This window comes from Struthio camelus, chromosome 4 (assembly GCF_040807025.1).
Source record: "Struthio camelus isolate bStrCam1 chromosome 4, bStrCam1.hap1, whole genome shotgun sequence".
Lineage (NCBI taxonomy): Eukaryota > Metazoa > Chordata > Aves > Struthioniformes > Struthionidae > Struthio > Struthio camelus.
In genome coordinates, this window is record NC_090945.1 from 27,343,481 (window position 1) to 27,358,781 (window position 15,301).

The following is a 15,301-nucleotide window of genomic DNA, read 5'->3' on the forward strand; positions in this document are numbered from 1 at the left end:
CCCAAATACATTAACAAAGGTTGAAAATGGGTTCCTAAAGCAAAAGTTGAAATTCAGCCACTCTTACCAGCCACCTAGTTCCAACACAGCTGGGCCGTTTATGTGAAGAGAAACTACTCAGTTGAGGAAGGCTGACAAAATCTGGCCTGTGATGATTATGAGTCAATGTTACAACCAGCTCATCAAAGGCAGGGTGCATCCTGATCCCACCAAGCTTCTCAAAGATGTGCTTAGCCCAGGGAACTGTACACAGGCCTTGGAATTTGGCCCAGAGGAATTCTTAATTTGTGTGAATAAAAAAAACAAGTAAGTTATTAGTAGTATTTCTAAGAAATGTGCCATGTTTGGGAAGCTTAACAATTTTTTCAGAAAAATAAACTTTATCGTTTTTTCTTTTGTCATCTAAGCTTTACCAAGAATTCAGCACTTGTTTAATCAAATCATAGGATTTCGTATGACCTTTAGGTTTTCTTATCTGCAGACAGACTCAGAAAACAATCCTGTTAAGAGAGCAGCTGTTTGAAGTAGTCCAGTCATATCTAGAGATCCCCTCTTGGGAATTTAAGCTGAGACATTCTCTGTTCTGATTCTTTGGCCACATTTTAACCTACTCTGTAAAATGCCTGAGTTTCTAAGTTAAGAGTTACTGGAATAGGTGGCTTATAGCTGAGGTAACTTATTTCTTAAGACTTTTAGGTGGAAAATTTAAAGCATAAGTTAGTTGTATTGCCAATAAAGTTAGTCCTTGTCAGTTAGCACAGCCTTTCAGTTTCTCTTTGCCTCTAAACCACTAATGAACCCTTTCTAGCTTGAGAAAAAGAACAAACATTGTGGTCCCTTGTTCATACTTTTGGCAGTTCCTAATATATCAGTGTCAGCACTGTCAGATCCTGCTTCAGATCAGATGGCCACAGGTCTGGCACTGAGACAAGTATGTTTAAATCTCGCACAGCCTGAAGAAGTCTCTCCAGGTTTAGGTATGAATGCAGCTCTTTCTTCAGCCAGGTGTTTTGGAATTAAGTTTCCCTAAAATTACTGGCATAATCCCTGCTGCAAATAGCTCCATTTCCTCTCTGTACCAGTAAGGTGCTACTCCCAGTGTATAAACAAACGATGATTCATTAGCACAATGACACAGAACAACAGATGACCTCGTATATTATGAATGGGTTATTCTTCTACTTCAGTTGTGGTAATGAATCATTTCCCTCTTGCGCTCCTCCCTTTGCTTTTTCTTGAATACATTTCTTAACTGTTCAGAATTTTCTTCTGGAAAGAACAGTTGTCCATGGAGGCTGAGGTGGGGAAGGACCCTTACTGGTAGAAAGCAAGGAGGAATGCCACTCCACTGAGTTAGCAGCCAGCCGTCGGGTTGTCAGTGGCTCTATTTCCTGTTTTACACTGGGTCATGCTTACCTGTTAACATTTTGTGTGTCCTCCTGACGTGCTTGTACATGTAAACCACACCTAGTAAATGGTACATGAAAAATTTTTATTCCTTGCGTATAGATCTCATTGAAGTTTTGTGGCTAGGTAATTGCTAGGTAAGAACTTCAAGACTGTTCGTTTGGGAAATCCATTACAATAAATCTCTTCTGTCGATTTTTAGAAAGGAGTAAACATGCTTCGTTTTTTTTTTTTTTATTCTCAAACATATTTCAATACAGAGAAGCCTTGTTCTGGACTTGCTACACCTACAAGTTCTTGGTATTTCTTAAAAGCCTTCAATATGCAGATATCCTGAAGGGCTTCCACAAACTGGCACTTAGGAGTCTGTGGATGTTATTTCTGCAACTTTGTTGCAGGCTCTAGGCAAATCTTAACCTCAATCTCACATTTAAATAGTCCTTTTGGGGATTTGCCATGTGTGCCAGCTGCATATCAGTGGTAAACAGTTAAGTTGGCAGACTTCTAATTTCAAAAACATTGTGTTCTAGCTGGAGCTGTTAATGAAAAGATTGTGGAAAAGATCGTTGGGGGAAGTTGGCAATTGCAACAGTCCTGTTCCTAGAAGTACAATGTCTGAGATTAACAATGGCTTTATAGGTCTGAACACTCCCTTTGGCAAAGTGTGCTGTTTACTACCCAGCTAAGTCTTTTCTGAAACATGGGTTTACACACCTAAACTGTTTACATACTGTTTAAACTTGAGAAGAGTGAGGGGAAACCCACTGATGCTTTTCAAACACTTAGTAACTTGCTGCAAAGGAAGGAAATGATTGCTGTGTCCATAGTGGATAAGACAGAAGTAACAGGCTTAAATTTAGTAAAGGAGGTTTAAGCTAGACATTAGGAGAAAAAAAATACTTCCTAGTGATAAGAACGAATTAAACACAGAAACAGACTGCCTAGAGGTTTTAGAGTTCCAGTCACTGAATATTTTTAAGAGCAGTTAGACAGACCTTGGCAGAAACATAGTTGTTCCTGCCTCAGGACAAATAGATGGACTTAATATTTATGAGCCCTATGCTCTGCAATTCTACTGTTGCTCCAAATCACAGCAGAGCTGTGTGGCAAAACAGGGAACTGCACCTGCTGCACTAGCTCCTAGTACCGTTGCAACTAGTCATCCTTGCTCTCTCAGGAATGACTTGGAAAGCCTGAATGTTCTTATTTACTTTGATCAAGATATTGCATTATCACTTGCTCTCCTTGTGCTTGTATTTCACCTGGGCTGAATGTTACTTTTTTTAGTGCGAAAGGCCAGCATAATGTGTTGCTTATATCCTGCATAGGGCCTGTGCAGCAGGACTCATAAATAGTACATCTGCATAGTCAAAGATCCTTTCTCACTAATGCACCAGAATATGCCAGAGCGATGAGCTGCAATGGCAATAGGCAGAGAAAATCACAGTCTGGGCTTCTGCAGATACAGCAGCCTGAATACTTCATACAAGTATGGAGCATAGTCAGTTGTCTGCTCCACAGATGAAATAATGACCAGGCAGCCGTGCAGGTCAGCACCTTATTCCATGCTAGCGACGTGGATTTGGTCACTGTATCTCTTCCATAGGCTTCCCAATCAGTGAGGATATGTGAGTTGTCATCAAGCCAACTTAAAATCTTTAGATTATAAAAAGTAAGTCAATATAATTTATAATACATAAATATAATAATATTTGCTAGTTGACTCTCTTATCTATAATCTCATGAGAGTAGCTTAAAAAAGAATTAAAAAAAAAAAAAAAGAAGCACAGAAGCACACAATAGCGTGGAGGTACAAAATGAGTTCTGTAAGATTTGACTGTGCTGTAGCCATGCACAGGCTTCCCTGACGTAGGATCCAGGGAAGGGTTTGTTCTGAGTTATTCACTCATTCCCATTAATATTTTTACTTTTCTATTTACTTCATATCGATTTTATGGTACTGCAAGCATGTAGCCTCTGAGAAGCACGAAGTGCATCTGAAATGAAATACACTGCTGCTTTATTTTAATTGCTGGTAATAAAAATTATAATGATTTGTTGTAACTGTGGGTGAGTGATCTGTCTATAAAAGATCATAATTGCCAACTATAATGCAAAAATGAGAAGAAAAAAATACTGCATTTCATAAGCCTGAAGTAAAGGTTATGGATTTATGTTATACATATTGAAAACATTATTCTAGAGTACCAGGATAGCACTCTAAGCAGTATAAACATGTGGCTGTATAAATCTATGAAATTCTTCAGAGAGGAGGTTTGAAAAGTAAAAAGTTCTTACCTATAATCTCATGTACGGTCTTTCCAAGCAAAAGAATCTGTTTAAATCAGTGGGACTCCATGCATTACAAGATTGCCCTGTAGAGAGGTATTTTAAAAACCTGAGCAGGACAGATTAAGCAAAGATTACTTCTATTGGCAGGATAAGATCCAGATTCATGGTGTAATAGTTTTATCATCATCTGAAGGTTTCTGTGAACATAAGAAGAGCTTCTAGGCAGCTGCCAAACTTGAGATGTGTGACAAAGAGTTGGACCGATGGGTCAGAAGAGTCTTTTTTTGATAATGTATATAGTTTCCTAAAATATCTGCATCACAGTTATGAGTCGACAAAACTGTGAGAGAGAATTCCTTATGCATTCAGTTAAATAGAATAAAGCAGATGATCTGTGCTAGTGACATCTCATAATAATCATCAAAGTGCAGCCTCTGACCCTGCCATTCATTTGTTTGTTTATTTTTTTTCAAGAAGAGGGACTGAAGAAGAAAGCTACAGACAGGACTGAAAGTACTGACACCACCATTATTTTCTGCAAAGTCATATCCACAGATATCTGAAGGAAGAAGAGAATGAATAGAAAATTAATGTGAGAGAAGTGCTGAAGATGAAGTGACTGAATAATATAATGCAAAAGCCTGAAAGAACACAGAAAGATTTCAAATTCTGTTTTTATTTGTACCCAGAAAAGCAAATTGATTTAGTTGACCAGGAGTGGCAAGTTTACCCTTAGAAATAAAATTTACTTCAGCACAGAAAAATACATTTAAAATACTATATGAGCACTCAAGAAAAAGTAGGAAGGATTTTTTTAAGCTTCCCTTTGGTGTTCTGTAGCACAAGGATACTTACAGAAGAGGGATGTGCTCTAATATGCATGGAATCAGTTTAAAAATGAACTTGAGTCATAGCTTCAGTTTTAATGGAGTTCTGAGTTAAAATTATTTGGCACTTGCTATGTTTTCAGATGAAATATAAACCTAAAATGTTATGAGGTGCAAAAGAAGATTGACTATAGGTGCCTCAACCAGATCTGCCACGTTTTGGAGGTTTCGCAGTGCCTGTCCAGCTCTTGGTTGCAGTGAAGTAGCACTTACTGCATGCATTCCTTAAAGTAACTTGTTCAAAATTCAAATTCCCCTTTTGGTTTTCAAATGCTTTGTATGTAGACTTCCTCCAACTTCTAGGATCTACTCCAGCAATTCCCAAACCCATGTTTTCGGCCCTTTTGTACTTCCAGTTTCGTCAATTGCTTTTGTGGATCAACTTTTCACCAAGTCACCTGGCTTTTGTCACATGAGGAGTCCTCTACTGGTGGGATCGGTAGAGGATGGCTAACTCCAAATGCTGAACATGGTTCAAGGAAATTGAAAAGCCTCGGGAAGTACCCATGACTTTGAGTAGGTGACAACTGGAGGGGACTCTGGTTAGGAAAATGTCGTGGCAGAGCAGTGGCCAGCAGATCCACCCTCTTTCCTTTTTCCCATGCAGGAATGCAAAAACTTAAATTTCAGAAGAGGTTCTGGTCATATGGAGTATTTTTGATGCTACCAAGCCTCTAGGAATATAATGACTGATAATCATCACAGAATCACAGAATCACAGAATCGTTTAGGTTGGAAGGGACCTCTGGAGATCATCTAGTCCAACCTCCCTGCTCAAGCAGGGTCACCTAGAGCATATTGCCCAGGATCACGTCCAGACGGCTTTTGAATATCTCCAGCGAAGGAGACTCCACCACCTCTCTGGGCAACCTGTTCCAATGCTCTGTCACCCTCACAGTGAAGAAGTTTTTTCTCAGGTTCAGATGGAACTTCCTGTGGTTCAGTTTCTGCCCATTGCCTCTTGTCCTGTTGCTGGGCACCACGGAGAAGAGGCTGGCCTCATCCTCTTGACACTCCCCCTTCAGATACTTGTACACGTTGATGAGATCCCCTCTCAATCTTCTCTTCTCCAGGCTGAACAGGCCCAGCTCTTGCAGTCTTTCTTCATAGGAGAGATGCTCCAGCCCTCTAATCATCTTGGTAGCCCTCCGCTGGACTCTCTCCAGGAGTGCCACGTCTCTCTTGTACTGGGGAGCCCAGAACTGGACACAGTACTCCAGGTGAGGCCTCCCCAGGGCTGAGGAGAGGGGCAGGATCACCTCCCTCCACCTGCTGGCAACACTCTGCCTAATGCACCCCAGCATACCCTTGGCCTTCTTGGCCACAAGGGCACATTGGCTGGCTCCTGCTTAACTTGCTGTCCACCAGCACTCCCAGGTCCTTCTCGGCAGAGCTACTTTGCAGTGGGTCAACCCCCAGCCTGTCCTGGTGCCTGGGGTTATTCCTCCCTAGGTGCAGGCCCTTGCACTTGCCTTTGTGGAACTTCAGGAGGTTCCTCTCCGCCCACCTCTCCAGCCTGTCCAGGTCCCTCTGAATGGCAGCACAGTCTTCTGGTGTGTTAGCCTCTCCCCCCAGTTTAGTATCATCAGCAAACTTGCTGAGGGTGCACTCTGTCCCTTCCTCCAGGTCATTGAGGAATATATTGAACAAGACTGGACCCAGGACTGACCCCTGGGGGACACCGCTAGCTACAGGCCTCCAACTTGACTCTGCGCCATTCACCACAACCCTCTGAGCTCGGCCATCCAGCCAGTTCTCAATCCACCTCACTGTCCACTCGTCTAGCCCACACTTCCTGAGCTTACCTAGGAGGATGTGATGGGAGACAGTGTCCAAAGCCTTGCTGAAGTTCAGAAAGACAACATCCACTGCTCTGCCCTCATCTACCCAGCCAGTCATTCCGTCATAGAAGGCTATCAGATTGGTCAAGCATGATTTCCCTTTGGTGAAGCCATGCTGACTACTCCTGATCACCTTCTTGTCCTCCAGATGCTTAGTGATGACCTTCAGGAGGAGCTGTTCCATCACCTTTCCAGGGATGGAGGTGAGGCTGACAGGCCTGTAGTTTCCTGGCTCCTCCTTCTTGCCCTTTTTGAAGACTGGTGTGACATTGGCTTTCTTCCAGTCCTCAGGCACCTCTCCTGATCTCCAGGACCTTTCAAAGATGATGGAGAGTGGCCTAGCGATAACATCTGCCAGCTTCCTCAGCACTCGTGGATGCATCCCATCGGGGCCCATGGATTTGTGGATGTCAAGTTTGGACAAAAGATCTCTTACCTGATCCTCCTCCACCAAGGGAGAGTCTTCCTTTCTCCAGCCTTCCTCTCTTTTCTCCAAGGTCTGGAATTCCTCAGGACTGGCCTTAGCAGTGAAGACGGAAGCAAAGGCAGCATTCAATAACTCTGCCTTCTCTGTATCCTTTGTCACCAGGGCACCCGCCCCATTCAGCAGCGGGCCCACGTTTTCCCTAGTCTTCCTTTTGCTATTGATGTATTTGAAGAAGGCCTTCTTGTTGTCCTTGACATCCCTTGCCAGATTTAATTCCAACTGGGCCTTAGCCTTCCTTGTCGCATCCCTGCACACTCTGACAACGTCCCTGTATTCCTCCCAAGTGGCCTGTCCCCTTTTCCACATTCTGTACACTTCCTTCTTCTGCTGGAGTTTTGCCAGGAGTTCCTTGCTCATCCATGCAGGTCTCCTGCCTGCTTTGCTGGACTTCTTCCTCAGAGGGATGCACTGATCTTGAGCCTGGAGGAAGTGACGCTTGAATATTAACCAGCTCTCTTGGACCCCTCTTCCTTCTAGGGCCCTACCCCAGGAGATTCCCCTAAGTAGGTCCCTGAAGAGGCCAAAGTCAGCTCTCCTGAAGTCCAGGGTTGCAATCCTACTCATTGCCCTGCTCCCTCCTCGCAGGATCCTGAACTCCACCATCTCATGGTCACTGCAGCCAAGGCTGCCCCCAACCTTCACATCTCCAACTAGACCTTCTTTGTTTGTTAGGACAAGGTCTAGCATTGCACCTCTCCTCGTTGGCGTCTCCACCACCTGGGTCAAGAAATTATCATCAATGCTTTGCAGGAACCTCTTTGACTGTTTGTGCCTAGCTGTGCTGTCTTCCCAGCAGATGTCAGGGTGGTTGAAGTCTCCCATGAGAACCAGGGCCTGTGATCGTGAGGCTTCTTCCAGCTGTCTGTAGAAGGCCTCATCGATGACTTCCTCCTGATCAGGTGGCCTGTAGTAGACCCCCACAACAGTGTCACCCATGTTAGCCTGCCCTGTAATCCTTACCCATAGGCTCTCAACTTGCTCTTCATCCACCCCTAGGCAGAGCTCCATACATTCTAGTTGCTCCCTCACATAAAGAGCAACTCCACCACCTCGCCTTCCTGGCCTGTCTTTCCTAAAAAGCACATAGCCATCCATGACAGCATCCCAGTCATGTGAACTATCCCACCATGTCTCTGTCACTGCAATGAGATCATGGCCCTGCGACCGCACACAGATCTCTAACTCTTCCTGCTTATTCCCCATGCTGCGTGCATTGGTATACAGGCATTTGAGAGAGCCAGTCAAGCACGCAGGCTTCCCAGAAGAGGTGCAAGAGGATCCTCCATAGCCATGTCCCTTGCTGTCTCCCCTGGTTGTATGCACCCGCTGGAGGCATCCTGACTTGAGCGGTGTTTTACTGACTCCCCTGCCACTATACCACTCCCCTTCCCCCATCTTGCCTAGTTTATCTTGCCTAGTTTCATACCGCAGTGCTTTGCAGACCAAAAGTGAAATGCATGAAGAAAAGTTCGTTAGTGTGACAAAATAATTGGGAAAAATTGGAAGTAAATAAATATAGACTCAGTGCTGCAATGGAATAATAGGTGTCATTCTAGGATGCTGAACAGCTACTCAGGCTGCTGCTTAAGATCAGAAAAAACCAGAAGAATCTTAGGTTGTGTTTGTCATATCCAAGAAGAGATCAAAGTGTATGCTTGGATGTAATCCAATCAGCAATAAAATGATTACATTTCTCTTTCAAGCAAAGCCAGTCAATATGTCGATCATACGGATTAACACTCCTACGATAGCAGATGACAAAGGTGCAACTGATGAGTTCTATCAACAGCTCAAAGAGACACTCGCTACAGATTCAAGCAAAGCTATCGCCCTTGCAATTGGGAGCCTAGCTGTGAAAGTTTGGATATAGGTCCAGTAAATAATGGGAAATAACTAATTGTCTTTGTTTACTGAATGGCAGAGGCAGTCACTTGAACTCTTGAAATTTGTTGCTTCCATGTTCGTTCATTCTTTGTTTAACATCTGAATTTAATGTCTGATATATTTATACAAATAGGTATGACATTACAGCTAAGAGCAAGGCAATACTGAAGGGTGATCATTCAGCGAGCAAAGATCACCCTGAGTCAAAGATCAATTGTTGGCTCTTAGGACTTAAAAAGATAGATATTCAGTACTCCATTGCTTCTTGTCCAGAAGCAGAAAAATCTATGGGATGTCTATCCAGAAGAGGTTTGTGGTATTGGCATGAAGAAATAGGAAGTTAACCCAAATGGGCTATGGAGTGAAACTACAGAATGCAAGCTAACAACAAACATGTTCCGATAAGTCAGTGTTGGGCTGTGAACAGCCACGAACAGCAGCAAGCAACTGTGAGGAGTTTTTTCATTAGATGGTGTGTGAAACGGGAAGGTATGCTACGCAGAATTTTGCAACATGTATGGAGAACTTACTACGAGACAAACTCTGGAAGGATGTACAAAGTAAAAAGGGAATGGCATGCCCCCACTGGGGAACAAGTCAGATGTGCTAATGAAATAACAGAGCAAGCTGCAATCATAGATGATAGGCAGCAAATGCTACAGTTAGTGAAAACCATGAGCAGAGACTAAGAACCTTAATGTGGGAAGGAATTAAATGCTTGTACACTGACTGAGTTACCAAAGACAGGATGCAAGCAAACATTGCCTAGTGATCAGCTGCAGAAGCAATAGATAAATTCAGTTGTCTGGACGCCTTTATATCCGACCACAAAGATATTCTAAGAGAAGTGGACACAGAATTCTCATTCAGCTGTATCATCTCTCAGAGAAAAACATGGGAAGTTCTAGAAAAATTCAGAAACATACAAAGGTTCAACAGATGAAAAGCTTGATTTTTTACATGCTGGCCTGTAGAAGCAAATTATAGGAAATTAAGCATGATTACGGAAAAAGAGTTAAGATATGAGAAGTAGGCCTTATGCATACGTAGATAGAAAAGAATAGAAATGCAGCAGGAGCAGATTGAGGTATCTTGGTGCTTAAGACATAAAGAAGAGAGTTTGAGAGATTTACAATGGAAGGAATGACTGTACTTTGCAGCAGATGAGAAAAAGCAGGATGATATAGAAAGATGGGATGTACTGTACTGTACTCTGCACTTAAAAATTGCAGTCTCTCAAGAAAGCTTGTAAAAATTCTATTAGAAATGTTCCCAACTAAATCCATTGTTTTTTCTTTTGCTGTTCAATCTGAATTGACCAGTCTGAAATTCTCTTGCATTTCTGTGAGCCCCTGAGTGGCTTACTTTAAATGCCACCTTAAAAACTGCTGTTTGCATATGGCTTTTCTTTGGAGGAGACACTTAGTAAGATAGGCCATATCGTATTTTGTAGGCCAATGATTTTAAGAAGAGCAGCTTTTTACAACTTCAGTCTGTTGAAACTAAGAAAGGTTAGCAATTGCTCTGTTTAAGAATTTTTTCAACACATTTTTAAAGTCCAAGCTAATAAAGATAAACAGAAAAAAGCTTATTCTTCACCTAATTCTCTTCCCTTTGTACACGGATCAATACTTTGTTATCTTAGCCTGCGTTCCAGGCATATCTTCTATAATCGGCAGAAGCACTGCCACCAGCAATATCTGCACATAATTTATGTAGATCTCATTCCAAATTGCTTGGGCTGGTACTAGAAGGAAGTATTAATATTATCAGTGTGCAATATCTACCTTTTGGCAACTCTCCGCCCTAAGAAGATCAGTTTTGTTCTGTGCTACATGACTCTAATGAAGTAGTGCTGAGAGTCAAATAGTAGTTAGCCTTAATATGGATGAATCTTCTGTGATTTTAGCTCTTTGAAATCCAGTTATTCTGTACTTTTTAGCTCACTGCTTTCACAGTCTTTCTATATTGCTCACTTGTATTTTTCTGTGAGTCATGCCTACAGTAATTGAAAACTAGATTTGCTTGTTTGATGGAAAATCTAGACAGATTGAAATAGAGCACACTGTGTATCTGTTGCTCCTATGTCCGGGCTTTGAACAACAGCCATGCAGTTTATCATGCCCCTTACTGTTTATTATATCTACTGTCATGCAGTTCTTTTCTTTAAGACATACTGCTTTAGAAAAAAGTAGACATTTCCTACCAGTTTCCTAGTCCACTTGCAAATACGAGCTTGCAAAATACCACACATAAGTGCGAGGAACCACAAAGATCTCTGCACTGCAAACAACTGATTCCATAGGTTAACTGGATTTTTTAGCATTTTCAGATCCTTTTTTTAAAATAACCCCCCTGAGCCACCTGTCTTATTTCTGGCTCCTGCAGTATCTCCCTCTACCCTTTCTATCTTTTTTTGTGTTTCGTTGTACTGTTTCCCTCCTGCTGCACAGAAAGATCAAATTAAATTGATTAGTATGGAACCAAGATAGCGCTGGATTCTGTTCCATATGTTTCAGGTACTGTTGACCTCAAATGCATTGCATGTGGTCTAATTTAGATTATTACCATTGTTTTTCTTTAATACAAACCTTGTTTTCATGCTGAAAGGAAGAAATCTGGAGATCTGTATTCCCCATTCCGGTCCTTATTTTCTACATTCTAAATTGCAGGTTTTGTGCTGGTATGACAGAAATGGTCAGAGAATGGTAAGAGAAGGCTTGATGGTTCCAGAACCCAAAATAGGAGGTTCATCCTCTGCACTTGCCTCTCCCACATATAATTTTTGCAGTCTGTGAAATGCAGTGCTGCTTTGCAGTCATGATGATGCTGTTCAGCCTCCCCTCTTGTATGTTTTTTGGGGAAAAAATTTTTTTTTGATTTATTCTTAAAGAGTTAAGTACAGTGTAAGACCAGACAAAGGAAAAATGGTTGTATTTGATGAGCAGATCAAATGCACAAAATGGTAACTCAGGGTTTATCCAAAGGACTTTTTCCTTCACCTAGACATGCTTTTTCTCCTTGTTGCTGTCATGATTGATTAGTGAAGCACCAAACAATCCGTGTAATTATTCACCAACTGCAGACCATCTGGAGTTAGGAATTTGCAATCTCTTTCTAGAAATGTATCTTCATTGGGTTTGCTGTATGCTTATGAGCCTAGTACTTAATCACCACATGTGGGAGGTGTTAACTAGGGAATTGCCTTTCCAGTCTAACTACATTATCATTTATATTGTGCTGTAAATGTCTAGAGCGCTTAAGATGCTTTACAAAGGGTTAGAAGTGCAACACACATAACAGCTCCTACCCCAAAGAGCATAGAGTTGAAGTGCACAAGTGGGTACAATAAAAGGCAAATGCTGAGGGGAGAGTGACTGCTGGAGAGGTAAAGGAACAGATGTCAGAAATTTGTTGGAGGAGGAGGTGAGTGAGGAGGAGGGAAGCTGTTCCCATGTGAAAGATGATCTAAAATGGGGAGTGGGCGAAGGAAACAATTTGGAGTTTCTTACAAGTATGTCTGCTGTCCAATCAAGAAGTGCAAGAAGTGTTTGTTCTTTTGAAAGCAGAGCTGAATTTGACAGGAAAAATAAAACCTTTAAAGCATACTAGTGTGAAAAGAAACTTAAAAACCTTGCCCATTGCATGTTCTAGACATAGTATGCATTACAAAAGTAACTCTGTCCCCAAAATAATCCAAGGCCTTACAATCAGTGCTTCTCCAAAGACTTGTAATTCCAACAGAAACCACATCTCTCCTCTTCCAGAAACCAGGCAAAACAACCCAGTGTGGAGAAAGACCTAAAGGACAGCAGCATGGACATGAAGGTCAATAGCCTGGCTTTGGAGAGATGAGGCAGGAATGCAGGATGTTCATTCCTCAGCAGGGGACAGCACAATGAAAGTGCCAGATTCTGGTCACCTTATGGTTAAATCAAAGATTGTTCATGCCCACATTTTTCACTGTGGTATTTCACATCAGGCTGGTAATGACACACCTTAGCAATAGGGTCTTTTTGGTTGAGATTTTAGAAATTCATTGTTTCAAGATCCAGCAGAGACAGCTCTATCCTTTACTGTTGAAGCTAGAAATAATTGCTCATAAGGAATCATTAAATATGAAAAGACATCTGAGTTTGAGATAACGTCTCCTGGCTGGGAGAACCTCCACACCGCTTCATGCACTATTGGTTTCTACAGAGATCACTTCTAGAGCTCTCATAAAACCTATAATGACACTATAGTCTCTATAGTCTGAAGTAACAAACCCCAAATAATTTGTCATTTTTCCTGTATGATGCCTGGTCTTCTTCCAGGACACAACCACAACTTTATTTAAAAAAAAAAAAAAAAGGGAAATGAGTGGATTATTTCATATGCAATTCTCCTCCGAAGGAATGACACACAGAAACATATGGGCTGCATCTCACTGTACTAATAAACTGTAACGTCAGGACCTGTTTTCTTGCAGAGGTATGGCAGAGCTCATACCTACATGACTAAGGTCTTTCCCCTATGATCTCTCCTTGCTGCTTATAGAAAATGCCCCTTGTGCTACCCCTGAGCCATGCCATGACAATTAAGCAATATACATAGTTATGATCTAGTCCTTAAGCCCATGCCCTGTTTGGACATATAGTACACTTGTGCAGACATAGCAACAGCATTTAGCTAATTCAGAAGCATTTTTAGAGAGCAGATAATGGCTAGAAAGCCTCCCTAACACACCTGACTCTCTTCTGAGAGGGTTTCTCACAAACCATACCTGAGGTGCCACTGAGCAGGCTGGCATGCTGTAGGACCCTATTTGGATGTCGGCTACTACTCAGATCTTGCCCTACTGATTCCATCTAGTTCCTCCCCTTTCATTCAGATTGTGATGCACTTTAATCTTCTTAAATCATTTGTTATCCCTTCCCAGCTCGTAGCATCTTGAGTTTGGTCAGTACAATTTCCACCCTATGCCAAATTAACTAAAACTAGCCATTAATATTAATCTCAGAACAGATTCCTGTGGAATCAATCTTGATTTTGGACCATGGGCAGTTACTCAGAGAGTTAATTTTTGTAACCAGTTGTGTATGGTGAATGAAAGGGCAGGAAAATTAGGTGAGGAATGATTCTCTTGACTGATTCTGTAATTAAGAAAAGGTGAGAAGCAATAAATATCACCAAAGTTGTCATGTAGACTCAGCAGTGTTTTACATTCTATCACACTTATTCTCATTCTGTCTCTCTGAGCAGGCAGCTGCTAGACTTATCTACAGTAAGATAATGTCAGAAAACAGAAGCAAAATATTTTGATCTGGGGACTGCAGAGCTGTGGGTGGTGTAAACCATGGCCTCCTTGTAGATCAGAGACAAACCAGGAAGAACTTCTAGAAGAGTGAAAAACTAAACGATGCTGTTAGTAAATTAGCGTACTATCCTTGTTTAAGTTAATGGGGACTTTATCATAGACACCAGTGGAGCTAGAATTTCTCTCTCAGTACTTACAATTGTGCCTGGTTTACAGAAAAAGACTCAAAAAATCACTTGCTGTACATTTTTTGAGACTACCTATGAACAATTTATGTATCCCAGGTAGTCACATCCCAGCTGCATATTGGGATAAGATTCAAGCATTCATTAGCTCCTTCACTGCTTGGTGCCTTGATTTTTACTAAGAGGAAACCTTGGCATGCAGGGTGGATGGAAGTCCTAATCTGCTCTGAGTTTGTCTTTGGTCTGGATGATCACAGAACACCTGGGTACATCATAGTATGTACCCACACTTCGCATTAGATGCAGGCCAAGAAAATCTCTGTCCTCGGGATGAAAGACAGAGATACCAGTACAAGGATAAGCCCACATTCTTCCACTCCCAGTAACAATTCAGTCTTTTTACTTAGAGAAACTGCTGTTCCATAAATAGGCTGATAACGTTCATTGTCTTAGGAGTCAGAGGAAGGTATTCAGCACAATAGGAACGTGGCTTAACCAGGCTGAAGTGCGAACGGTAGGATGAAGTGCAATAGGAAGATAGTGGGAACTATCTGGTAATACCTTGTCTGATTCAGGTCATTCTTCCTTTGTAATTCATACTATTTTTCAAATCAATTAACACAGGTCCAGAGCAAAAAGGAAAGAGAAGGGGAAAAGGAAAGAGAGGAAAGTTTGTTGCCTGGATGTGCCAGGTAAGAGGAGTTCCACCTCCATTGCTTACTGTCTTCAGGATATACCTTCCCTATCACATTTACAAGTCCCATATTCCAGGGAAACAGACCTCTGTTGGTGCCCTGTCTGTGTAATGTATTGCCAAGTTGTGAGAAAACAAATTTTATAACTGGCCCTATGGAATACTTCTTTCAGAGGAGGCTGAGAAGAACCTCCCTTACAAGCAAATGAGGTAATGATGGGGCAATGCCCTCATGTTTTCCGGAAGTAATCAATGCAGTCCTTAAAGCAAGTCCCATAGCTCGATCTTACTCAAATTCATAAAGGAGAACTTTCCTTCCCAGCAC

At 41.9% G+C, this 15,301-nt stretch overlaps 1 long non-coding RNA gene across 1 annotated transcript in view; it reads left to right on the forward strand.

Moving 5' to 3' along the window:
• The window catches only part of LOC138067166 (uncharacterized), a 45,606-nt gene extending 30,632 nt beyond the window's left edge, over positions 1 to 14,974 (forward strand). The window contains exon 4 of the long non-coding RNA XR_011140907.1: positions 14,907 to 14,974. This is a non-coding gene — a long non-coding RNA (uncharacterized lncRNA). The remainder of the gene's footprint in view (positions 1 to 14,906) is intronic.
• Positions 14,975 to 15,301: the final 327 nt, after the last annotated feature.